Source organism: Schistocerca americana, chromosome 1 (genome assembly GCF_021461395.2).
Source record: "Schistocerca americana isolate TAMUIC-IGC-003095 chromosome 1, iqSchAmer2.1, whole genome shotgun sequence".
NCBI lineage: Eukaryota > Metazoa > Arthropoda > Insecta > Orthoptera > Acrididae > Schistocerca > Schistocerca americana.
Window position 1 is genome coordinate 768,378,694 of NC_060119.1, and position 27,655 is coordinate 768,406,348.

Genomic DNA, 27,655 nt, shown 5'->3' on the forward strand with positions numbered 1-27,655 from the left:
ATACCGTCCGCACTGGCGGAATCTTACGTGATACCACGTACTTATACGTTTGTGACTATTACAGCGCCATCTACCACAAAGCGAAAAAAGTGGTCCAACAAAAACTTTCATATTTCTTTACGTACTACACGAATATGTAATAAAAAAAGTGGGTTCCTATTTTTTAAAAAACGCAGTTGATATCCGTTTGACCTATGGCAGCGCCATTTAGCGGGCCAACCATAGCGCCATCTGGTTTCCCCCTTCAAGCTAGAAGAGTTTCGTTCTTTGTAGTTTTTTCGTTTGATGCTTATTTGGTGAGATATTTGGCTCGGTCACTATCAATGGACCACCCTGTATAATGTTGTGGGACTTACTTAAGAAATATTGTAGGGGCATCCTCTGCTGGGCCAGGCGGTTTAGCTCCATGTGTTCTCAATAAACTTGCGTTCAGTGTGAAGTGTCATTTCCATTGAACATCCTTCTCATAGAGAACGTACCGCTGTGTTTGTCCCTCATTCACTCCCGCCATACGAGAGTGTGTTTTTACCTTCATGGCTTTCTGCTTACAGTGACACATACGGTGATTACACAGGCGTTCAACGTGGAAAGATAATCTCGTCGTTGCGTGAGGCGTCATAAAGTTGTAAAACAGTGAAAATAACTTGAAAGATAAAATGTATACCCAGCCACTCAAAATTCAAAAGTACTAATGTTTACATGTCTGGAAGACAATTTACTTTCTTCACACAAAACTCTTGATTGCGTAATAAACGTTGGTCCAAGGAAAGTCCTCACAGGAGAAAAAAAAAAAAAAAAAAAAAGGGTCATCATTGTACAAAGGAGAAACATAAAAGTCAATAAAAATTTCGTGATCACCTTCCTTGTAATCATGTCTTCTTCTGAAAACGTCCACCACTAGCATCTACGCTTCAGCAAAAGTAAATCAGTATAATATGCCAACCGTGAATGCTGGAAGTAACACAGTTATAGTAATCTGCATTCACAGTGTCTCCTCTTCCAGATAAACATGTCCGGATGGAAACACATACTGTGATGGTTTTCTGATCACGTAGGCATATCCCTTTGAGACATGTAGAATATTAGTACTTTTGCATTGTGTGTTGTTGCGCCTATAATTTAGCTTCCAAGATGAGTACAGTTATGACCTCACATACAATTATGTATTAAATAAAAGTTAGTTCTTGTTGAAGACCCTGGTCTTGTAACTGGGGCTTGATTCCGGACTCTACACAACAACACTGTTGAAGATGTTTAGTCTTCATCCTCCACCCGCACTTTCCCTAAGAGTTTGGAATTTTTGCCTTTTGGAAGGTATGCTTTCAACGACACAAATGATGCTTACACTGGAGCTGGAGACAAAAAGAATATTGTTACGCTGTGCGTTATAAAGGCGTTAAATAAAGGCTAAACAATGGGTGTAGGAGTCTAATCGGACTTTCTAGCCACAGGCAGCCAAGAGTTTGGCTCACAATCCACGCCCTGGCATGAGTTCCACAGCGCTCAGTCTTGCTGCGCGTTTCCCCAGCCATCACGTCACACTTGTCTGAGCGTGAGAGGGTGGAAGAGGGCGAAACTGTGAACATGCCGCACTTAATTGGCAGTGCAGCCACACTGCATATGACTTGGCTTTGTATTCCACATTTTGGATCAACACAGATCACAAACAAAACAAATTTTCAGTATTATTTAATTACTTTTGGCATGCTAAAGACATGATTTTTACCTGGTACAAACTGATGGCATACAGACAGATGCAGACAATTTCACAGATTTCACAGATTTTCGCACTCACGTTGTCATGTAATAGTGACTTTCTTAGTTTCATAATCGGAAAAAGTTCTTTCTCACAAATGTCAGTCGAAATAGCCTTTTTGCATCCCAGTTATGGAAACATGGAAACTCTACCTGAGGAAAACAACATAGAGGTCCTGTACAGTATTAATGTAAAAGAATTTCTCATAAAAAAGGAATTATTTTGCAGGCCAGTCAGTCACATCTGCACATGCGTGGGGCACAATCAACAGAAATTGCAAACGGTCACGAAAACAGATGTAAGATCAGCGGTACCCTCAAAATGTTTAGGAAGATCTCCTTGTAATTGTTTCAAGACCACAATGAATTCTTCAAATCTCACTTTTTTTTTTTTTTAATGGCAGTGAGCTTAGGGCACTGGACTGTGTTTGTCAGAATGTGCCCTTTCTATAACGCGATTTTCTTTTTGAATCATCTCCATCAAATCAGAAAGAAGTTGTTTCTCACCTTTGCATTACTGTAGGCAGTGTGCAGGCAAGTCCCCTTACAATGTAGGTCTGCCATTCGTTCCAGATGTCCTAATTTTGGTTCTTGCACTCCTTTTTCCTTCATAAATTCAACAACAGCTATTTGTGAATCGAAAAATCGTTCCGTGCATGCCACTTGACTTAACCAACGTACTCTGCAGTAATCTATAGTCTCCAAATTCTTCGTTCAGTTGTATCGAAAACGGTTGCAACTGAAAGAGGAAAAACGCGAGCGACTTCAGAAATTTTACTGTTCATAGCACCAATTTCTTCACGTATTGCATGCCTACAGATTTAGCACGAAGTGCCTCTTGTACAGAATCCCGCCTGTCGATCGCCCTGCTTCGGCAACTTGCGTGCCCTGTAATCGAAGTGAGGAAGGGGGACCTCCATTTTAACGTGGATTCCTCACATCGTTCAGAGGTGAAAGTTACATTAAAGTCAGACTGAAAATTTCGGCCATTCTACCGGGAATCAGTCTCGCAACTTCTTCGTTTCCAGGCATGTGCTGTTATCACTAGACCCACGTTTCTCAACCTTTTTTACGTGGGGCACACTTTTCCGACCCCTGCTTGTGATTTTTTTTTTTTTTCGTAGATGCAAGAAAGCCAAAACGTGAAGTACATACAACATATTTCTTTTATTATGGAACGAGTATTAGATACAAATTTATTACGTAAGACTCTTCAATAGTAGCTTATGAATATGAATAAATCATACTATTCTTAAGAAGAACATAAAAGTTTTTACGTTCAAGATATTTTATCTACCGAAGATTAGAAGGCATTAAAAATCTCGCAACCCACCAGACATGTATTCGCGACATTCCGACGAGTATGGACATGGCGGTTGAGAAACGCTTTGCTACACCACCAAGCCCGACACACAGAAAGTAAATTATACATACATATGTATCGATATCCATGACTGTTAGCTACAAACATCTGTGATACCTGCTGTCAAGTGATATACAGATTCATTATTGGGTTAAAATATCGGATATTACTTCATCAGAAGGTACTTCAGCGTATACAGACTGGTTTGTGGACAGTAACTGAAGCTTCACGAGATAGCATAGCGTACTTTCACAGCACTGGAACAAATCATTACATTCGTCGTTTTAAACAAAGAAAGAAATCATTCCAGTAGAGCCGCATAACATTTGGCTTGATATAAGAAAATAATCGAGACAGTGTTGCTTTCGCATGGAAGGAAGGTAGTCTGAATGGTACGAGAGCGTACTAAAAAGTAATGAATCCGAATTTTTTATGTAAAAACTTAAAGCTATTGAAATGAAGCAAAAGTTATCAGCAATCTACATCTTTATTTTTCAGGTCTACATACTTATTTCCCAACTTAGCCACCCTGGCGACGAACACATTTATACCAACGAGAGACCAGTTTGTTGATACCGTCGCTGTAGAATGTTTAATTTAATAGACGGAGCCAAAACCTCATCTTTGCTTGCTCCATTTCATCACTATCAAAGTATAGGCGTGCTTTCAGTTTTGGAAACAGGTAAAAATCGGATAGGGCCAAGTCGGGGCAGTATGGAGGATGAGCGACGACAGTGAACCCACAGGCGGCTCTCGTCTAGTACTCCAGCATATTCTAGCGTCGTTTATAACTCTTCATAACTGTTAATTTTCCGAGCGGCATTCACCTTTCATCTTAGTGGGATGTCCATTCGCTAATGGCGTCGTAATTCTCCTGGCTGCTCGCTTTAGGGAGATGTTTAGCGTATTTCGCCCATTACATGCTGCTTGCAACAGTATCCTCTTCCTCGGCTCATCGTGGAACGTATACGAGTTTGCCTTTGCTCTTAATTAGCCGGTAAGACATCGTCACAGAGCACCACACTCAACATCTGTTCCTTTGTTTCAGGTGAGTGGCGTTTAGCTAAGTTCTACAAGACCTTGGAAGATGCAGTCGCTCTACGCGGTGCTTTCGCTGCGTGGTAAGTATTACTGATTTGAATAATTGCTTGGAAAGAATCAGTAGAACATTGAGCTCCTAACAGTGCTGCGATCTCTATCCCAACGTTTTCTGATAAACGCTGTAACGCGGCCATTTGTTAGGCTTTTAAACTGGAAAAATGACGGTGAGCATCGGATCCTAAACGGTGTGTTACAACAGAAATTAAGTACTCGCGATAATAATACTTTACTATTACGTGCACGAAAATAAAAAATGGAAATGGAAAAGAAATAAAATATTGATGATAACTGGAAGGTTGAACTAAGTAATGCTAATGATGAAATATCCTGTAGTACTGACTTGCGTAGCGAAAACATGGCGTACTGATACTGAATAACAATTCACAGTCCATACATGTTAATTATTATACTAATCATGCAGTAAACACATCTATATAAATGATACCGTGCAGTTAGTGAAACCTACCATATTACTGCAATGGCTATTATGATGTTTGTATTATAAAAAAAAATTACCTGAAGTGACTTTTGTGACTTTAGTACAAGAACAATTATCTTTTCACATAAGGACTGGTACAGATTTATAATGATAGGTTGTAGAACAAATTATTAACAAAAATCAAGTTCTTTAAAATTCTTTTCATGAGTTTATGTGAAAAGAAGTGTGGAAGTAGTCGTTGAAATGCTGCACTTCACAAACTGTGTTTGGACTTACCCTCCTCAGTCTTTCCGTAGCAGTTTTCTGATGTAGAATCCAGTGAGATAATTATTTTCTTTCGGCATCTGAAGACACTGCCTCTACATGTGCATTAATTTACGTTTTCCAAGCAACATGTACATGATAATGCGCATTCCCTAGCACAACGACTGACTTTCAGCCGCAGACTGCCATTACTCTTTTAACAGTAATAATCTCGTTGGCATTCTCACTGCAGATCTCTTTGACACGTTAACAGAATTGTTGGCACATATATTTAATTTCATGCTACACACACTGCTTTCTGTAATTTTTTTAGCTTTGTAAACAACTGTGTTACACAGATAACAACAAACTAAATTACAGCTTTTCACAGACGAAACACGTAAATTCACAACTAGTGCTCCGCGCCTCTAAAAGATGGCATTGCTTGTTTCATTTAAATAACATTTGCATCTACGTCGAAACACTTCAAACTATATTATTAAATCAAATTGACAAATAAAAGAACGAAAATTGTGCTATGCCTTTATATTTTGAAAGTATGTGTCTTAAATGTATTTTAATGTCGAAGGGAACGATCTATTCAAACGTAATCAGCATGGTTTCAGAAAACATCGTACTTGTACAAAGCTGCTAGCTCTTTATTCGCAAGACGTAATGGCCACTATCGATACAGGATCTCAAGTTGATTCCGTATTTCTAGATTTCCGGAAAGCTTTTGACACCGTTCCTCACAAGCGACTTCTAATCAAGCTGCGGGCCAATGGGGTATCGTCTCAGTTGTGCGACTAGATTCGTGATTTCCTGTCAGGAAGGTCGCAGTTCGTAGTAATAGACGGCAAATCATCGAGTAAAACTGAAGTGATATCAGGTGTTCCCCAGGGAAGCGTCCTGGGACCTCTGCTGTTCCTGATCTATTTAAATGACCTGGGTGACAATCTGAGCAGTTCTCTTAGGTTGTTCGCAGATGATGCTGTAATTTACCGTCTAGTAAGGTCATCCGAAGACCAGTATCACTTGCAAAGCGATTTAGAAAAGATTGCTGTATGGTGTGGCAGGTGTCAGATGACGCTAAATAACGAAAAGTGTGAGGTGATCCACATGAGTTCCAAAAGAAATCCGTTGGAATTCGATTATTCGATAAATAGTACAGTTCTCAAGGCTGTCAATTCAACTAAGTACCTGGGTGTAAAAATTACGAACAACTTCAGTTGGAAAGACCACATAGATAATACTGTGGGGAAGGCGAGCCAAAGGTTGCGTTTCATTGGCAGGACACTTAGAAGATGCAACAAGTCCACTAAAGAGACAGCTTACACTACACTCTTTCGTCCTTTGTTAGAATATTGCTGCGTGGTGTGGGATCCTTACCAGGTGGGATTGACGGAGGACATCGAAAGGGTGCGAAAAAGGGCAGCTCGTTTTGTATTATTACGTAATAGGGGAGAGAGTGTAGCAGATATGATACGCGAGTTGGGATGGAAGTCAAAGCAAAGAAGTTTTTCGTCGCGGCGAGATATATTTACGAAATTTCAGTCACCAACTTTCTCTTCCGAATGCGAAAATATTTTGTTGAGCCCAACCTACATAGGTAGGAACGATCATCAAAATAAAATAAGAGAAATCAAAGCTCGAACAGAAAGGTTTAGGTGTTCGTTTTTCCCGCGCGCTGTTCGGGAGTGGAATGGTAGGGAGATAGTATGATTGTGGTTCGATAAACCCTCCGCCAAGCACTTAAATGTGAATTGCAGAGTAATCATGTAGATGTAGATGTAGATGTAGAATTGTGTCATTACAGCGTCTCAAATCACGACAATTTATTCGTTGCTGCAGATTTTGTAGCCTCTCTTAAGTAAGTGATTGCGTCATTTTTAGTTAGAGAAGTTTGTATTGTTGACAAGGTGTTGCATTTGCTACAATTCTGCTACAATACTAAATGACTAGAACATTCCTCCAAATAATTTTTGATGTTGTGTTTTAAACAAGTAGTGTAAATTGTTCTTTGTGAACTTCAATCACGTTATAATTAACTAACTCAACACCTCAAACAACCGTCGTGATCCTAAAAGAACGGTGAAAAATTACAGAAGAGTGGCTATCGTGCGTACAGTACTTAACCTTTTTCGAATAACAATGGAAGCGGATTCGGTAGAAAGAGAGACGAGACGAGAGACAGTATGTCTAGATTAACTGTGAGTCGACAGAGTTAAGTCAATAATTAATTACAAAAATGGTTCAAATGGCTCTAAGCACTATGCGACTTAACATCAGAGCTACTTAAACCTAACTAAACTAAGGACGGCACACACATCCCTGCCCGAGACAGGATTAGAACCTGCGACCGTAGCAGCTGCGCGGTTCCAGACTGAAGCACCTCGAACCGCTCGGCCACAGCGACCGGCAATTAATCACACACTTTTCCTTGCTTATCTTATTGAAGTAGTATACTCGTCACAATTCTTATGTTTTCTGACTGGTTTGAAGTCTGTTTAGTTTTTCGATTTTGTGGTGTATATTTCGGGGAAACAGCTGTCGCAAACCATGTCTGAAAACTAGTTCATAGCTAATGTGCACTGTTTGGTCTTTAGTTTACATTAACAATGAAAGACCTCATCGTCCTACATATATATATATATATAATATGTAAATATTAGGCAGATATGAATAAGGTATTCAGAGAAAGAAACATGAAGCATTGGAAAAGTCGCCCGGAAAGCTAGAAAATTCGGGAAAACCTTAAAGCGTTTTCCTGTGGGGTTTCTATACAAACTCAAGACCACAACTCACGATTTGAACGATGGATATGCGTAATTCCTTTTTTAGTTCTTTTGGTTACTGTGCTGGAAACGTTTTCAGAAAAAAAGGGATATTTACAAAGGAAGGTCAGAAAACTTAGACAGACTGCAAAAATCATAATCGATCGATAGATTTAAACCAAACTAGATACACAAGTTACTTACTACCTGGCAAGAAATGCTGTGAGCGTAGGAACCAGCCTGGGTTGAGGGTAGTAACTTAGAGAGAGAATAGTGACAGACAGAGATGGAGAAGGACGACTTGGACAGAGATAAGGCGTAGGAGGAGATGGTCAGAGGGAGGCGAGAGGGAAATTGACAGAAAGAGCAGGGAGGACGAGAAGGGGTTAGAGAGGGATGGAGGAGATGGACAGAGTGAGAGAGGAGGAGAAGGAGATGGAGACAGAGAGGTGGAGGAGGAGGTGGTGGTGAGGAAGTGAGAGAAGTGGTAGGAGGTGGACTTAGAGGGGGAGGAGGAGAAGGGCAGAGGAGAAGGCGCAGATGGATTGGGGGGGGGGGGGGGACGAGGAACGAGTGGACAAAGAGAATGGGGAGTAGCAGATAGAGAGGGAGGGGAGAATAGGAGATGGGCAAGAGAGGGTCAGGAAGAGACGAAAAGAGAGGAGGCAGGAGGAACGGACTAAAAGAATTGGAATAAATATATGCTCGAGCAAAGTTGGATACTCAGTTAGTGTGTTAATAAAACATGTCGCTAGTGAGGGATGGTAGGGGAATAATAGTGTGCTGGGCTTACAGTATTAGCTACAATAAAGTCTTACATATTGTGTACCTTCTGTATAGCGTGATGCGACACAGTAGGAAGACAGTGGACTCACATTCGCGAAGGCCGAGGTTCAAATCTCCATTCGATCATCGATATTTAGGTTTTCCGTGGTTTCCTTGAATGCTGTGGTTGTTTATACAACAAGAAGAAGCTACTTTCCTTCACCATCCCTCCTCAGTCAGAGCTAGTGATGCACCATCTCCTGTTACACTGTCATCGATGGAATCTTAAACTCTAATTTTCCTTTCATCTTTTTTTCTCGGCTCTTTGCTAATTTAGGTAAGGTGCTTTGAAGCCTTTCCATTTAGTTTTTGGCTGTCCGAGCATTATTTTGCGTATCATTCCCTGATACTGATTTAACAGCTATTTAGATCGAGGATAGAGTCTCTTACTTCCAGGAAATGGGCTTGTTAAACTTGGAAATACGTATTTTCTTACTATTTTCTTATTTTGTTTTCTAATTCTCAGAATTACAACATTTCAATTCCGGCGTGCCTGGCTGTGACTGAAACACTGACTAAGTGTTACATCAAACACTCCTCAGGGTCAATCTGTCAATACCTCACTCCTCTTTGTTGCTCCACAGAAGCCCTTCTATACTAACAGTCCTTGGACAGTGGCTTAGCCACAGATTAGGACATCGTTCTAGAATGGCATTACTACTTTTTAGAGAAGTTTATGGTGTAATATAACTTTCGCATAGAACAAAATTGTGTTCCAGACTGCGATTCGAGCCAAGAATTTTTCCAATTCCATTTGTAACTTCCCATGACGTTAACATCTGCAGGGTAGGACGGTAGACCACGTCTTCTGTTTATGAACCATGCATGGTTGTTCTGTTTACTTTTGTTTTTACTTGTTTTTTATATATGTGGGACAGAGAGACAGAGATCGGAGATGAGACAGGTGATCGTCTAACCTGTTGTTGAGTACCGAAAAAACATCGCTCGCACGCTGACTGGCTCGAGGTGCTCTTGTTGTATTGGGAGAAACAATTGTAAACCGACTTTTTATTTTTACTTTGATTTAACACGCACAAAAGGACGAGAAGAAAAAGGAGAGAGAGCAAGGGAGCACCCTCGGGCTTTCGGCGACTCATTTGCCGCGGGCGCGAGCTGACAGTTGACACGGGCGCGGGCGCACCCCCGCGGCGCTGCCGCAGCCACTGTCGCGGCGCGGTGCGTTCGTCAACTGTCAGGAGGCCCGCGGGGGACGGTGCTCCCCACCCGCCCCCCACCCCTACCCACCCCATCGCGGCCAGGCACCCACCGCCCTCCAATCACAGCGCAGCGTCGAGTCGGCCACATTGCTCGGGGGTTCCCCACGGCTGCTCTAGAGCGGCCATCCTCGCGGGTTGCGTGGAAAGGCGACGGCACCGCTGAAACAATGTAGCGTTTCCTGCTTTCCTGTTACTTGGTTTACCTACATGTGTGTTCCGTACGCCGTCGTTTACGTGTGTAGTGTAGCTGTGGCAACGCATCAGTTGTCCCCCCTGCACATACCATTGTGACTTTTTTTTTAATACATACATGCAAGCACACAGACCCATCCACTCTCTTCTTTTTTTATCTGCGTTTTTACCAGCAAGATTTTTTTGACGTTATTATTTGGAGAACTGATGCTGTAAAGGAACAATTAATGTGCACATATGTCGTGTACCGAACAGTTTCGGAGATTGTTGCAGGTTTCAGTTTTTCCTAGTGGCAAATTATTTCTCTCGTGTCCACCTATTGCTCCAAACGTCTGTGTATTGGCTTTCTTTGCTGCCATGAAACCAACCAACTGAATTTGCTGTTGACGTATTCACAACATATGCCTACATTAATTTTTCGTACTAAGCATCATTTCAGCTTTCCTGTGACTAACTGGGAGTAATTATGGGTACATTAAAGAGAGGCATGATATAGTTATATCATTGTACAAGATGTCACAAAAAAGCATAGATTTTCAGTAAGGCATACCAGCAGATATGGCGTTTGATGATAACTCTCTTGTAACTGTTGAAGAATACTGTTGGTGGTGTCGGTCATGTCGACTTCTGTATCATTTAAGTTTCCCCAGAGACTTATAGTAATCACAAGTACATTTTTCTATTCATTAGTTTCTAATACTTTAACGTTAAACAACATTTTAGCGGATGTTCAGGAACGAAGTTACAAAAATTTATTAAAATACAAATTTTCACATACCGAGTTTAACTTATAGAGTGAATAACGTGAAGAATATGATACATGAAGAATATGATAAATGACACACAGAGTTTTCTGATTAGCAACCTATATATACACAGGTCTTCTCCATTTCAATTTTGATTAGTTTAGTTACCATATATCTACAACAGCAAGTATTAAGAGATACATAGAGTTTGCAATTATACTTTAGGCACAAAGTTAACATGTTTAAATCCTGAAAAACTGATAATTCAATAATATTGACCAGGGAACATTTCCAGTATAAAATTAGAACTCTTAAGAAAAATCGATATATGTTATCAGAGCTCAGCACCTAGTGTATTGAGCCAACTGATAGCAGAGGGAGCAGCATTAATAAAGTCTCTAAATGATGCTAAAAATTTTCTCTGACAATATGCTGAACATTTTTTTTCTTGGGCTCCACAATAGCAGGCTGTAGGGTTTCGGAGTCTTCAGCTGTGATTCATAGCATTCCACCGGGCGCGATCGGGTGTTACACTATTCAGTTTTGTTCGATCGCTTCACTCCAGATGAAATCCTGCTAGGCTGGCAGAAGGATCTTCAGTACCTCGATGTTTTATTATTGCAGCATTCCGTCTGCTGCACCACTCTTTTTTAATGTCAAACTTCTTGTTGTTTCTGCTTTTATGCCGCAGAGGAGTGTGTAATATCATGCGATCTGGAGGAGCGTGATTTATTACTGTATGAACTGTAAGATCTTGGGGGTGGTTGGATGATGCAGCTTCCTCCATTATCGATTGGTTGATTCTTGGCGTTTCAGTTCAGGCAGTGGAATGTTACTGTTGGTGTGCAGCCAAGGGCTCGGTGTGGCTTTTAGTGTACCCGTAATAATTCTCATTGATCCATTCAGACGGGTGTGTGAGCACTGTGTTGTCATGTTGGGACACAGTATTCATCTATTCGATATACTAGTGTCAAACCTGCAGTGAGATGAGTGGATGCTTCAGCATCCCAGGTTGTGCCAACCAGTTTCTTTATTATGTTATTAGGGATCTTTATTTTTTGCCTGGTGTTTTCCAGCTGTCTTTTATGAGTTAAAGACCGATCCAGTGTGACACCAAGGAATTTAGGCTGGAAATTTAGCCTAATCCTCTGTTGTCAGAAGTTCACACCGCTTTTGGCTGGAGTCTCCAGGCTTTGTAGTATGTGTTGGGACTTTCTACATCAATATATTATCTTCTCCCTCAGGTGTGCTGGATTATATGGTTATAGGAAGGTCATCGGCAAAGCAAAACTTTTTACTAGTAGTTCAAAAAATGTGCGTGAAATCTTATGGGACTTAACTGCTAAGGTCATCAGTCCCTAAGCTTACACACTACTTAACCTAAATTATCCTAAGGACAAACACACACAGCCATGCCTGAGGGAGGACTCGAAATTCCGCCGGGACCAGCCGCACCGTCCATGACTGCAGCGCCTAAGACCGCTCGGCTAATCCCGCGCGGCTTACTAGTAGTGGTTGGCAAGTCACTGGTTTACAGGGTTAAGAGCAAGGGTATTAAGATCGATTCCTGGGGAAGCTCATTTTGTATGGTAAATGTCCAACGTTAACTTTAAAGTAACAGTTGGTTAACATCTTCCCCACAAGTGTCGTCACTTTCCTACTTGGGAAACGCTTTTTTTAGCTTCAGCAGTAGACCATCTAACGACACAGTATCATATTTTGCTGACAGATCAACGAATGAAACCGTTGTCTTTAGTTTCTTCTGGATTCCAGCCACAATATAAGATGTCAAGGCTACAACCTGTTCACAGCAGCTCAGCTGCCTTCTGAAACCAGCCTCATATTTCGAAGTTATTTATTATTCATTTAATTATGTTGAGGATGAGTCGTTACAGTAGTTTGAAGTACAAGCTGAGCTGTGCAAATGGGCGGTAACTTGACTGGTTGTTTACTGGCTTTCTGGATTTGAGAATTGGTAGTGCACCCACATGTGCAATCATTAACTGCTGAGGTGCTTTTTCGGTTTCGAGCAGTTCTTCCATGTTCTCCAATCTGTTTCATGAATTCAAGAAATATGCCATCCAGTCCTTTTGCTTTCCTCGTTTTTAATATTTTGATAGCCTCATTTCTCTCTCTTTCAGTAAAGCAATTTGATAAGGTGGTGTTATCATGAAGGTAGCTATTGATTTTTTTACAGTTCGTGCTTTATCGTTTCTTTGGTGGTTGAGTCTACAGGGGCCTCATGCGTGAAGCCACTTCCGGCGTTATCTTTGACTGCAGATTTCAGACATTGGTTGCAGTCAACTTTCCTTAATAACATCCGTGACTTTCTGCGTGAATAAGTTAAATTTAAACAGGAACTCAAGTCCATCTATATCTGCTGCCTCTCTTCGTTTAGCTTTTCTAGTATTGTTTTCCGGTAACAGGGTTTTCAGTTTGTTGGTATCTGGCATGCATGTTTTCTGTTGTGTTACCCCAGCAAGGGATATGATGTTTCGTAAGCCCCTGTGGTATTTGCGTTTGGCTGTTTTTGGGGTATCGATGTTAGTTGCTGTCAGCATCCTGAGTACGCTAATTCCAGTTAGATTTCCTGAAATTCCATCTTGGCTTGCTAGTGGAATTTGTGGTGAGTATCTCAGACCCTGTATATTATTCTGGGGTGATGCTGGCCTCTTAGGGAGCTTTTCATTAATCACGAAAATGTAGGCATTCCCTTCAAGCAACAGAAAGGTATCAGAACAATAAATATTTGTGGATGGTCGCATCTCATCTGCTGATGAAACTAGTCAAATAAATCAAAAATGTTCACGTATGTGTGAATTACTAAGGGAATAAACTGCTGAGGTCATCGGTCCCTAGACTTACACGCTACTTAAACTAACTTATGCGAAGAACAATGCACATACCCATGCCCGAGGGAGGACTCGAACCTCCGGCGGTAGGGGCCGCGCAATCCGTGACATGGCTCCTTTAACCGCGGGGCCACTCGGCTCGGACCAAACAAATAATGCATGACCTGTGGCAGTTTATCTGCACATCATTTTCTATTACAGATGTTGAAGGCACAGCACACGTTTCGGTAATTGAATAATCAGTCATCCATAGCGAGACGCAGGCGTTGAATTAATACCCATACAGCGGTCTATATGTTGCTAAAAGTTTTGGAGGAAGATTAGAAACTAACGGCCACGTTCTCTAAGATTACTGTCAAGAATTTTCATATGCTCTGTGTTACTTCGTTCAACTCCACGAATCGAAGCGACTACCCCCAAGTTGACCCTACGTAAATTTGCGAGGCATCTGCGATGGGGGCAGCTTAAAACCAGGCGATTATATTTTACATTTATTATTCATTAAACGTTGAACCACCCCGACTTAAAATATTATCAAACAAGAAATAGATTTATGTATTCTCCGCTGTGATTTTACTTTAACTGGATACACGTATTCATCGTTTTTTGCCAACTGAGGCGATATTTTACTAAACTGAAATCTAAATGTTCATTTCAAACTTCTCAAAATGTTTCAGACTGTGAAACAGAGTCGTTCACTGCAGAAAATTTCACTGAAATACAGTGGAATAATATTTCAAAATTATAACAAACGCCGGCCGAAGTGGCCGTGCGGTTAAAGGCGCTGCAGTCTGGAACCGCAAGACCGCTACGGTCGCAGGTTCGAATCCTGCCTCGGGCATGGATGTTTGTGATGTCCTTAGGTTAGTTAGGTTTAACTAGTTCTAAGTTCTAGGGGACTAATGACCTCAGCAGTTGAGTCCCATAGTGCTCAGAGCCATTTTTTTATAACAAACATTGTTGTGCGCCTACCTAATTATTTGCATTCTCGTCACGAGAGTTATTGAGCGCACAGCTAACTAGTGAAGACAAACAAATGAAAGACCAACAACGTATGCTCAGAGTTCGTTAAAATGTTGTGAAATGAATCCGGACGCAACCGAAAAATTAATATCCTCCTGCAGCTCTTCACTTGTCGATCATTTAAAATCAATTACTGTCAGATCAGAATAAACATTTACGGCGGGTCTTCCGGCAGTTTTTTTCAGGCGGTACAATGTTTTCGACGCGAATTAACAGATCATGGTGTGTATTTTTCGCCTCTGACAGCAAACTGAAACGAACATTTACGGAAATAAAAACCGGCCAGCTCAAGGCAATATAAGGTAATTATACCAAATATCAGACATCCTTTCAAAACATCCCGTTCCTCATTTTGCTCTAATTACTTCACCGAGTGCGATTTGAAAGTTATGAATCAATATGAAACGTGTATTTGAACGGCATTTCCGGCGGAAGGTTCTCCTTTAACAATTTTACGTTTCGGAGCAGCGGAAGTCGCGGATTAATCCACCGGACTAAATTTCGCGAGGCGCTCCTGTGTGCTGCGTTTCATATTACAAGCGGAGTTTTAGTTTCGGTTAAGCGAAATGCCATTTTTTAACCGGCAGAAAACTACATTTTTATTTCGCTTTGTTCTGAGGCTTCATACAACGTGATTTCAGTGCAGAGGCTTCATTCTGTACTCACCCACAGTGCATTGTGGCCTTTCGTTCGTTGCGTCAGCGCCGCGTTGTTTATCCTAATATCCTTAGGAACCAGTTGCACGTTTAACCATATGCTTATTTTTGTACAATAAAGAGATCATTTGTTCCTTACATTTATTGTTCATTGCATCCGTTACATAAACTTGTTGCTAATGAATTTATTTATTTCACCCGATCTTACTATCGGCTTTACATCCCATCTTTGATCTGATTAGAAACAACAAATCTCAAACGTTGACAAGTTATAGCTTTTCACATTCGACACATCCTTGCGAGACATATAATGTGCTGATGTGTTACAATAACTGCTTATTATTATATTATTAGTAGTATCGAAGTAAATACTCATTACAGTATGAAACGCCTGGTTAAATCCGCAGGACATAACAGGTAGTTGGAATTGTGGAAAGGGGCCACAAATGAGAGGCTGTCAGTTACACTCGAACACATATAACTTTATTTAGTTGCCCAAACATTCTAAGACTTGACAAGTAAGGAATCTTAATTTTAAAATGGCTGGAGGCTCATGATTTAAAAGCACAACTACAATGAATTTTCAAAGTCAGAAGGCCCAAAGCTTTATCCTTAAACAATTTTTTAAAAAGGAGGCTGAACGCCCAAACAATCTAATTCTTAACAATAAGGAATTTTACTTTTGAAATGGCTGAACGCCCATGATTCAAAACACAACTACAATAAATTTTTACAAGGCAGAAATCCCAAGGCTTTTCCTTAAATAATTTTTTTTTAAAATGAGGTTGAAAGCCCAAACTATCTAAGATTTAACGAGTAACGAATTTAAATTTTAAGACGACTGAAGGCCCATGATTGAAAAAAACAACTACAGTAAATTTTCAGAAGGCAGAAGGCCCAAAGCTTTATCCAATATATATATATATATATATATATATATATATATATATATATATATATATATTGGATAATATATATATATATATATAAAATGAAGCTGAAGGCCCAAACAATGCAAGACTTGACAAGTAAGAACTTTCAATTTTAAAATGACTGAAGGCCCATTATTTAAAACCCAACTAAAAGCATACAAATTCAAACCATCGCCTATGAGCCATTAAAATACACAATCAAACACCAATAAGAAAACACAGTACAGTCAGAGGCGCTCAGAAGTTTCCGGGAGTCTGTCTGCACTTGAAATATTAACTTTCTCTTAGGGGAGACAGGTAGTCGGCCCAACTATATCCGATCCGCCAGCAACCCAACCAAGAGACAGTCAACGGATCCACCGACAAGACGACTTGCTTCCCACCCGACCAGGAACTCCAAAGCCAAAACGTAAAAGGCAAAGCCGCCCACAACCAAGTACGCATAAGCTGTCAAAACTACACAAACGTGTCGGACAGCGACAACACGGTGAGGAAAGGACACTGCCTGAATTTTACGTCAGCGGCAAGGACAGGTGACCGGAACGCTAACGGCCACAAGGCAGAAATTCTGTTGGACTTCAAATAACCAAATTACAGGTCAACTCCACCGGATGGTGGCCAAATTTTCGCCAACTCAAACACTCGCTGTTGCTCACGGGAATACCCCTAACAGCCAACCATGAAAACCAATGGCACAATATGAACAGACTGGTTTTGGTAATTAAATCACCACTCAACTTTGATGTCCTGGGTCGGTGAGCCACGAACCTCGTAGCAATCGGCACAACACGCACACTCCGACACTGCGTAGAGCCCGCCAGCGGGCCCGGCCCACTGCGCCGCGTGGAGATTTCGTGGCTGATCCACAACAACCGACCGACTGCCACACACCAGCACGGAGACAGCACTGAAATACTGAGCAGTCGACATCACAAGCTACACACAGTTTCACGAACACTTGCAAGAAGGACTAGACAGTACTAACGGCAGCGACTGTGCAATAACAAGGACGAATCACGAGTCGGCACACGCAGGCAACCCATAAGCGATCGCCGGCCAACTTACTCGTCGTCAGACAAGACGACAGACCGACGACCAACCAAGGTGGTCCGCACTCAAGTGATATGTATCGGCAACCGACGGGCGAGTCCTCGCAGTCCGGACCTCAGTGCAGCCGCGCCCCGACTGAAGTCCTGCCGCGTCCTAAGTCAAACACTGCCAGATCCTAACTGCACTGCTAGCACCTCCCAACTCACTGACAGATCCGAACTAACTCCGAACACACGACAACCAGGAAGTACTAGCAATCAGCAAAGACAATACGCCACGGCTTATACCGATAAGAGCCGCTGCTGCCGCTCACGGGGAGGCAAAGCAGCAACTCAGTGCCACAGAAATTGAAACTAACATAACGAGGTGGTAGTATGGTAAAAAAAAAAGGACGTAAAATAAGAGATGTCACTGACACGACCCACGCACGCCTCACAGTATTCTGAATGAGAATAATATTACTAATTTCAGTTCGTCGAAAATGGTGTTACAACACCTGGGAAGACGAACAATAGCGATAGAGGCTGAACAGCAGAATTTGTTTTCAGGGAAAGGAAACCGGAAGGTTTTATTAGTGGGCTGGGTCCCTGTGATATGGACAGCTTAATATTTCTACTCTGTAGATAGAATTGCTAAGGCAGAAAACAGATATGAAGAATTCGAAAAACAGAGCATACAGTAAAAAAAAAATAAAGAAAATAAAAAAAAACTGGCTGTACGTCCGGTAGCGCAACAACGTCGAACAGGCAGCTGCCGGCCCGTATGGCGGGCGACACTCATGTTGGCATCCCATTGTCCAGGACTTTTCCAGACACGTCTTCACTGGTCATTGGGGCTCATTTCGACGTGTGACTCATCGCTGAAGACAGTTCTACTCAATCAATGAGGTCCCAGACCGAATGTCACTGCAAACGGGCTTAATGGAGTACAGAGGTCAATGATAGTCGATACAAGAGCCGCCGTGAACTCATCCCCCTTTCTGAGGGCCGCCTACTAATGATCCCTGGTCACTGAAGCTCCAGTTGCATGTCGGATCGATGATAATGATGAATACGGGGCTCGGACCTCTTATTCCGTCGTCTCTCTAGGCCGACCGCTTCCTTCTTGACGCTATGTTAGGCCATGGTGCACCCATTCGTGCCAGCATCGTAGAACAGTTGCTTTGCCTCTGTCACAGAGTCACCTCCGCCATGAACTGCATCCCAATTATGCATGGCAAGCGCTTCATTGGGTCGTCGGTGCTTTCGACGCCCTGTGTCGTTTGAACATAAGTCTAATCGCAACCCTTTGGACCACACTACACGCCTCTAGGCAGCCACTGTCGTCCCTTTCCCGCACCGTTTGGCTCAAGGAAGACGTGCAGCATTATGTATTGCCGTAAGCAACGGCCTTTTGCCAGGAGCCGGACTTCCTCATTTCCACTGCATACAGTTCCTATCACAGCGATCGCTCGGACACTCATTGACATGGTCCTTCATTTAGTGAACGCAGCACTTCCTCCCGGGATTGGGAACGACTGCCCTTGACAAGGCATAACGTTCGTGTCCTCTCCCTCTCGGTTAGGATCTTTTTACAGCTACTGTTCTGGCACCGTGTTACATGGGTGCGAGTGGAACACCATTTGCTGCAGACATGGTGAAAAGTCCCTGCAGATACACCAACTAACCCGGCAACTTCAGTCAAGGTGTGGTCACTTACACTGAAGAACATTGTAGTTCATTTCTGTCATTCTCTCATGTTCTCACGCAGACCCATCTTATGCGCTAATTCGGTACAACCTACTGGCAAGTACATCCCGCACATCCTACAGTAATCAGTGCCTTACATCCGCTGTGGAGGGGCTCATGCCGCCAACCCCGCCCCCTCCCCCTTCCCCTCTGTCCTACTTCTCCACCATCTACAGCGCTCAGAAGTGATCATTAAGCTCTTTTAAGAGGTGACTAATACTTTGTACAGTGAGTTGTTTTCATCGTTCCGTGCCTCAACCAGTAAAAACGGAACCTTACACGATATCTTTGTTTTCCGTCTGTCTATCCGTTTCTCAGGAATGGGTATCACGTTGAAATTTACGGCACACGTTAAGATCAACGGTTCCTTGCCTATGTAAAAAAAGAGAAGATTCTAAATCTGTGAAATCGAAACATACGGCCGTAGACATATTCTGATACTCGCAAACTCACTCATAAAAAACTGTAGCGTACTTCCCTTATGGTCTAAAATCACGAAATTTAAGAATAAACAAGGTTTCACTGTACAAGTAAAGGAAAAAATCCTCAAATCGTGAATTTGTAATTATATCACACGAAAAAAAACTGTCTGTCCGTCCGTGCGTCTTTTAAGCCCGTTTTCTCAGGAACAAGTGGACGCATAGAGTTGAAATATATGTCACGTACTAAGATCTGTATGCCAACGACCTTGCCACAGTGGTATACTGGCTGCCGTCAGATCACCGAAGTTAAGCGCTGTCGGGTTCGGCTTACACTTGGTTGGGTGACCGTTCGGGCTGCCGAACGCTGTTGGCAAGCGGTGTGTACTCACTCCTTTTGAGGCACATTGAGGAGCTACTTGACTGAGAAGTAGCACCTCAGGTCACGGGAACAGACAACGGCCGGGAGAGCGGTATGCTCACCACATGCCCTCCTCCTTATCTGCATCTGAGGATGACACGTCGGTCGGTCAGTAGCGTTAGGCTTACCGAGGCCTATTCTGACCTGACGGATTTTATGGAGAGAATAAGGTATATAGTCACTCGGTGGTGTAATAAATGTAAACTTCTAAATCACTGCAGCCAAATGACATGGCCATTTATGTCCGTAAACTCACAAGGTCATCCATTAAAACTTGTAGGGTACTTCCCGTTGGTTTGGAATCACGAAATTTGCTACAAGAAAGGTTTCACAGCACAAGTAAAGGAAAAATCCGATATTGCTAATTTGTAATCGTACCACACAAACATATTTCTCTTATCATTTGTTACCCGACATCAAACTTGAATTTGAAACATTCTCGAAAGTCTTGGAATATCTGGGACCGATATCTTCCAACACCAATGTCATAACACGCAAAACTCGTCGAGATGCTCGATTCCTGGAACAGGAGAACTGTCTATACAGGTAATGAAGTTTGTACGGAATCTTCAGTGGGCAAGTCCTACTCACACCTGGGCAGCTTTTAACATGTATCGCACTTCCTTGCTTTTCGTACTTAACAAACTCATTTTTTTATTTGCAGTGATGTTTTTGAGCGAGAAGTACGCTACTACCTTCAGTGCTGACAGGGCTTTGCGCAACAGTAAAACATAAGGATGTTAGTTTTGCAGACCTTCGCACTACTTCTTTCTGACACTCGTGTTCGTATCGCTGCCGTTTGTGATCAAATGAAGAGCGCAGTCTGCGGGCTTTCGGGCTCGCGGTTGAGTGAACACGAAAGACGAAGCAGCCAGAGAGCAGAGGTGTGCGCGCCCTTTTATTCGAGGCGCATGAAGCGCATTTCGCACATTTTTGGCCGCGGCGCCGCCTCGCAGCCGGTGTTTGAAGGGCTGCTGTCGGAGGCGCCCTCTTCGCGGCCTGCCACCCCTCTGGCAGGCGGCCACCCCTCTGCGGGTCCGCTCCTGCACCCCGGCGCCCGCCACCGCCCAAAGGAAATACCCTGCGTTTGATGGCTTCCGTTATTTTGACGTGCGTCTGCGATTGTACGTACATTTTTCCTCCGATACGGCAACGGGCGTGCGGCCTGCGCTACAGCGAACCCTTTAATTGGGAACGCGTAAAACAGAACGGCGCGCGACCCTTCTCTATCCCGCCGCACCCCCCAGCTCGCGGTTCGGCCACGCTGAGAATCCCCAGCTTGCGGTTCCCCGCCTCGTTCGCTGCCGCCTCTTACCGGACCCCTCAATCAGCAGTAGCGTTTGCTGGCGAAAGATTAATTGGATTCGTTATTTTTTTCCGCGCTGTTCCTGACTTGCGGTAGCAGACGCAGCAGTCTGACTGCCTTTGCAAGACATATTTCATACCTGCTTTCGCCGTGCTGCCAGCGATAAACGAAAACATTAGCCTTCTCGCTCCCTGCTCCTGACGTTCCATTAATAACGCACTGACGTAAGAGTTCGACAGCAGTAGGCGATGCATCCATGCTTCGCTGCTCATTCCAGGAGCCATTACTTTTCGACCATGTATCAGGGAGTTTTCTTACCTCATCGGGAAAACTGAATCAATACAGCATTTCATTTTGGTACGATAATCACGAAAAAAATTAATCTATTGTATAATTATTACTGGAGACTCAGACAGAATAACGGCTTCTACCTTACACCTGAAAATGAAAAAAAGGAGAAAGAAGTAAACTATAGAGTTAACGAATTTTATTCGTATGTTTTTGATAACACAAAGGACGAAAAGGTAACAATACATTTTAGTACTTACTAGCTACACGCTCCGGCTTCGCACAGGTAGCACTAAGAACCTCAACTGAAGGACTTGCGTGGAGCAGGGGTAGTAGACGGCACACACAAACCTTCCTCGTGAATCAGTCTATACTTTACAGAAAACCGTATCAATACCTCTACAGGAGTTTCTAAAGTTGTTAGGCTTCACATACCAAAAGGAAAACGCGACGGCGGACTTAAATGTAGTAATATTTGTGTGAATAATTTATGGTCTGCTTCATATTTCGCCTTCAGAAATTGTATTTATCTTTTCATTGAATAAACGCAGCTCTGTGTAGCACGCTATATTTTGATGTAAGTTGAAACATTAACTAGTTAGGGAAAAATCTTATCAATGGTTACTTTCGTACTTGGAAAACGGAAAGTAGGAAGCTATTAGCCAGTGTCAAATAACAGAGCTGACTGAGAAGTTCCAACAGCAGAGGGAGGGAGGTCCTTAGGCAAGGCAAGGACCGTAGACGAAATAGGTTGCGTCCTTTTCAAAGGAGTCATCGCAAAACTGACATTAATCTATCTAGGGAAAACCTCTGAAACAAAAGTACTTGTTGGTGAGACTTGACTGCAGCTGCTGTTGTTATTTGATACGACGCAAGTCTGGTGGATAGCGTAACTAGTTTGCAGACATGTTCTTGACATCTCACAGCCAACTATGCAATGCTGTTGAGAGAATCCCGGTGGCTTTTGTCCGCTTAAAACTCTGGAGTAGGGCATCTTGATAAGCTATTGCGTTTTCCTTCTCGGGATACGTACACTATCTGATCAGAAGTATCTGTACACCTACTAGTGGCCATTGACACGAGTTGTGACCACCTTTCGCCTTTATGTCGGCTTGAACTCTGCTGGGGACACCTTCAATGAGGTATCCGAATATCTGTTGAGGAATGGCAGTCCATTCTTCCTTAAGAACCGAAAGTAGACGAGATAGTCGTGTTAGATACTGGTGCCTGGAGCGAACTCGACATTCTAATTTATCCCAAAGACGCTCCACTGGACATAGGTCGGGACTCTGGACAGGCGCAGTCCACTACAGGATTGCTATTGTCCGTAAAACACTGCATCACAGATGCTGCTTCATGATAGAGTGCGTTGCCATGCTGATACAACAATCATCGTACCCGAACTCTTCCTCTACTACACGCAATACACACTGCTGTAAAAATGCGTTCATATCCCTCCATTTTTAGTATTTTTCTTAAGCACAGTAAGAGGACCACAGCCCACACCGCAACACCACCTCCTCCATACTTCACTGTTGGCAGTACACATCATGGCAGGTAATGCTCCAAACATTTGCCAAACCCAAACCCTCCATCGAATTGCCGCGGGTTATAGTGTGATTCATCACTCTAAATCAGTCGTTTCCAATCATCTACTGTTAATCTTTACACCACTTCAAGCGTCGTTTACGAAAAGCTCCTCGACCTTTGTGTCCCATGCGTTTTTAACTTCCTACGCTCAATCATTCTGCTACCTGGACTGCTGGTAGCTCTTTGGAACTCACAAGTTATTTCTCTCGCTGATTTCATGGAATTTCGAATAAGTAAAGCTAGACTGTCACTTTCCATCAGTACATCTACATCTACATATATATACTCCATTAACCACCAAGCAGTGTGTGGCGGAGGGCGCAATTCGTGCAAAAGTCATATTTCCCCCCATCTGTTCCACTCGCGGATCGTGCGAGAGAAAAACGACTGTCTGAATGCCTCAGTACGAAGTCCAATTTCCCTTACCTTTGAATTCTTGGTGGTAATAATATATGCTCTACATCTTCGGCAAAGATCGAATTTCGGAATTTAGTGAGCAGCCCCTTCCGCTTAGCGCGCCGTCTATCTGCGAGTGTGTCCCACTTCAAACTTTCTATGAGATTTGTAACGCTCTCGCGATGGCTAAATGTACCAGTGACGAATTTTGCCGCTCTTCTTTGGACCTTCTCAATCTCTTGGATCAGACCCTACTGGTAAGGATCCCATATAGACGAATAATACTCTAAGACTGGACGAACTAACGTATTGTAAGCTATTTCCTTTGTTAAAGGACTGCTGCATCGCTTCAGGATTCTACCAATTCAGTCTCGTCGTGGTTTATCTGAGCTTGCCCTTAGGGTTTCCAATTCACAATGACATCACCAGCAGTCGACGTGGGCAGCTGTAGAAGGGTTGAATTGTCACCAATGCATTTAACACTCAGGTGACTTCCAGAGACTAATTAGTGTTTGGAGTCACTGAGCTCTCCTGATCAACCCATTCAGCTGTTGCTGCTTGTCTATGTGCTACACAATATACGCGACATCTAGTAGTCAATTCCACACAAAGTCTGACGTAATACCTATCAAATCGCACTCCATGAAGTGCTTATCCAGTGCAACGTACGCAACGGATTAGTAATTCGTTGGTCAAATACATTTTCTTCCATGAGATACACTGGGATGACAAAAGTCATGGGATGGCAATATGAACATATGTGGGTGGCTGTAGTATATCGTACAGAAGATATAAATGGGCATTGCAATGGCAGAGCTCTTATTTATACTGAGATGATACATGTGAAAATGTTTACGACTTGATCATAGCAGCACAACGGTAATTAATAGACTGAACGCGGACTGCTAGAGAGAGCTAAACGCATGGGACATTTCGGAAATCGTTAGCGAATTCAATATTCGTAGATCCACAGTGTCAAGAGTGTGCCGAGAATACCAAATTTCAAGCACTACCTCTCATCGCGGGCAACGCAGTGGCCGACGACCTACACTTAACGACCTAGAGCAGCAGCGTCAGTGCTAACAGACAAGCAACACTGCATGAAATAACCACAGGGCTCAACGTGGGACGTACGACGAACGTATCCGTTGGTCAACTGCGGCGAAATTTGGCTTTAATGGGCTATGGCAGCAGACGACCGACCGAGTGTCTCTGCCAACAGCACGACATCGCCTGCAGTGCCTCTTCTGGGCTCGTGACCATAACGATTGCACACAGACTACTCGAAAACTGTGGCTTCATCACATGGGTCCCGTTTTCAGTTTGTAAGAGCTGATGCTAGGGTCGAGGGTGACGCAGACCACCTCGAAGCTTGGAGCCAAGCTGTCAACGAGGTTCCACAGATGCTGGTGATAGCTCTTTAACGGCGTGGGCTGTGTTTACTTGGAATGGACTGGCTCCTCTGGTCCAACTGAACCAATTATTGACTGGAAAAGGTTGTGTTCGGCTACTTGGAGACCATTTTCAGCCACTCATGGACTTCATTTTTGTGGATGCCATGTCACCAGTCTACCATTGTTCGCAACTGATTTGAAGAACATTCTGCACAATTCGAGCGAATGATTTTGCTCCCAGATTGCTCCCCATGAATCCCATGGAACATTTATGGGACGTAATCGATAGGTTAGTTCGTGCACAAAATCCTGCACCGTTGACACTTTCGCAATTATGGTGGATGTAGAGGCAGCATGACTGAATATTTCTGCAGGGAACATCCAACGACTTTTTGAGTTCGTGTCACGTCGAGTTGCTGCACTACACCAGGCGAAAGGAGGTCCCACAAGATATTAGGAGGTATACCATAACTTTTGTCACCTCAGTGTACTCCTGTAAACCGTCATTGTACTTCTGGAAACCGACTGTGTGACAATTACGTAGGCAGAGAAAGGTTCCGACTGTAGGTCTCTAGAAGAGCCTAGCGTTCGAAAGGATTGGAAAGGGCACAGGTCATCCCCGTTTTCAACAAGGGACGTCGAACAGATGTGCAGAACTATAGACCCTATCTCTAACGTCTATCAGTTGTAGAATTTTGCAACACGTATTATGTTCGAGGATAATGACTTTTCTGGAGACTAGAAATCTACTCTGTAGGAATCAGCATGGGTTTCGAAAAAGACGATCGTGTGAAACCCAACTCGCGCTATTCGTCCACGAGACTCAGAGGGCCATAGACACGGGTTCCCAGGTAGATGCCGTGTTTCTTGACTTCCATAAGGTGTTCGATACAGTTCCCCACAGTCGTTTAATGACCAAGGTAAGAGCGTATGGACTATCAGACCAATTGTGTGATTGGATTGAAGAGTTCCTAGATAACAGAACGCAGCATGCCATTCTCAATGGAGAGAAGTCTTCAGAAGTAAGAGTGATTTCAGGTGTGCCGCAGGGGAGTGTCGTAGGACCGTTGCTATTCACAATATAGATAAATGACCTTGTGGATAACATCGGAAGACCACTGAGACTTTTTGCGGATGATGCCGTGGTATATCGAGAGGTTGTAACAATGGAAAATTCTACTGAAATGCAGGAGGATCTGCAGCGAATTGACGCATGGTGCAGGGAATGGCAATTGAATCTCAATGTAGACAAGTGTAATGTCCTGCGAATACATAGAAAGAAAGATCCCTTATCATTTAGCAACAATATAGCAGGTCAGCAACTGGAAGCAGTTAATTCCATAAATTATCTGGGAGTACGCATCAGGAGTGATTTAAAATGAAATGATCATATAAAGTTGATCGTCGGCAAAGCAGATGCCAACTGAGATTCGTTGGAAGAATCCTAAGGAAATGCAATCCAAAGACAATGGAGGTAGGTTACAGTACACTTGTTCGCCCACAGCTTGAATACTGCTCAGCAGTGTGTTATCCGTACCAGATAGGGTTGATAGAAGAGATAGAGAAGATCCAACGGAGAGCAGCGCGCTTCGTTACAGGATCATTTAGTAATCCCGAAAGCGTAATGGAGATGATAGATAAACTCCAGTAGAAGACTCTGCAGGAGAGACGCTCAGTAGCTCGGTACAGGCTTTTGTTGAAGTTTCGAGAACATACCTTCACCGAGGAGTCAAGCTGTATATTGCTGCTCCTACGTATATTTCGCGAAGAGACCATGAGGATAAAATCAGAGAGATTAGAGCCCACACAGAGGCATACCGACAATCTTTCTTTCCAGGAACAATACGAGACTGGAATAGAAGGGAGAACCGATAGAGGTACTCAAGTTACCCTCCGCCAGACACCGTCAGGTGCCTTGCGGGGTGTGGATGAAGATGTAGATGTAGATGTAAACTGGTGTAGGATGGCAGGAGAGATCGGAAATAAAATATTAAAGAAGAATACTGATGAGAAGTTCCTTCTACGTGCGGAAACAAACGGGGGATAGCAGAAGTGGGCTCACAGCGTAATGACCGGTGCTTTATATGCACGGTAGGCGGTCGTGGCTGGACTGCAGCCAGTAGAGGACCGAGGCAGGCAGAACGGCAGGACGGGAGTGCCGGAGCTGGGGCCACAGCCGGCGTCCGGGCCGACCCCTAACCTGTTCCAACCAAAAAGACGACGCCCGGCGACCCGGCGCTGGGCACGAGCCAAGGACACCGCCCGCCGGCCCAGAGCCGCGGGCCGCGCCCAGCCGCACCGCCGAGCGGCCGCGCTCCGTCCAAACTGTCAACTGCCCTCACCTAGCAGCGATGTCAACATTATCTTCAGAGCTCGGTGCTTCCCTGTGTACTGCGACACCCTGTAGACACAAACGCCCTCGTAGAAATAACGAGACCACTAGATACTACGGAGGCATAATGACACGTAATGGCAGAACGTCGCACAGCAGAAATCGACACATTAGTTATGCTCAGTTGTACTCAAGAAGCACAACACAAGAATCTGCCATGTTAGCTCTGTCGTGAAAGTACGTCACTCTACTTCACAGGTAAGACTGGGCTTAAACATCTGTATTGGAAACGTACAGACTTTTACATGAATGTTAAAATTCTCTCGATACAGCTCACACTACGTACCACTAAGGAGATATTGTGCGTCGCAGAATAGCCACGGATACTGGTTCAAAATGGTTCAAATGGCTCTGAGTACTATGGGACTTAACCGCTGAGGTCATCAGTCTCCTAGAAATTATAACTACTTAAACCTAACTAACCTAAGGACATCACACACATCCATGCCCGGGGCAGGATTCGAACCTGCGACCGTAGCGATCGCGCGGTTCCAGACTGAAGCGCCTAGAACCGCTCGGTCACTCCGGCCGGCGCCACGGATACTATTTGTGGT

General features: G+C 43.4%; 1 protein-coding gene across 1 annotated transcript in view; it reads left to right on the plus strand.

Annotated features, from left to right (window-relative positions):
- The window catches only part of LOC124612080 (BTB/POZ domain-containing protein kctd15), a 607,697-nt gene that overhangs the window by 244,396 nt on the left and 335,646 nt on the right, over positions 1-27,655 (plus strand). Inside the window, exon 2 of the mRNA XM_047140298.1 lies at positions 4,167-4,239. The gene's annotated coding sequence lies outside the window, so the exon portion shown is untranslated. The remainder of the gene's footprint in view (positions 1-4,166; positions 4,240-27,655) is intronic.